The following is an 811-nucleotide window of genomic DNA, read 5'->3' on the forward strand; positions in this document are numbered from 1 at the left end:
CAAGTGTGCATCTGGTTCATTTGTACCTATTCGAACAGACATCTTTCGGTCTGCGCCCCCAGAAGCGTAATGCCTTGCAGATGGGGCCAGGGATGGAGGAATTTTCGGGACGCTATATTCAGTCTCATCAAGGGTTGCTCGGCCGTAGAATACACGGTTTATGCGCGCATCCGATAAGAAGTGTTAAAGAACTCAATAGTGAGACTAAAAGCTACTGTACTCTCGTGAAAACCAAAATGATGTGCAAATGGGTGTATTTCACGAAACCAGTCCAATTTGGGTTCGAGTATAACATAAGGTTAATGAAAACTCGAGAACTGCACCTGCCTTACGAGTCCCAAAATGGGCGAAGCCGGCCGTGGACTGTCCTGGTTCAAGCACGTACCACTTTGTCTGTCCAAGCTTGAGTTTCGACTGTTGTTAGTGCTTATTATCCCTCGGTTTAGTTTGTTGAGCGTTGCACCCTCCTTCTGCGGTTGGATTTTTTCGTACGGACATAGCGTTAGGTGTTCGAGCACTTTGATTTCATAGTACTCCCGATGGTGCACTTGCACTAAAATCCAATAGGCTCGGAATATTCTATTGGTTGCCAAAAATACACAAAACGGGTAACCCCATACGCCCCGTCGTGGAATATACTACTCGCCCAACTTACAACTTATCCAAATACTCAAGCTGTTTGTTAAAGCCATTTTATGAGCTGATGCCAAGTCACGTGAAATACTCTTTTGATTTTGCCAGTATCCTTCAATTCACCAATACTAGCGTACCAACTAACGACTGTTTGTCTTCTCGGGCTTGTATTTTGTGT

This window comes from Opisthorchis viverrini, assembly GCF_000715545.1.
Source record: "Opisthorchis viverrini unplaced genomic scaffold opera_v5_18, whole genome shotgun sequence".
NCBI classification, from domain to species: Eukaryota; Metazoa; Platyhelminthes; class Trematoda; order Opisthorchiida; family Opisthorchiidae; genus Opisthorchis; species Opisthorchis viverrini.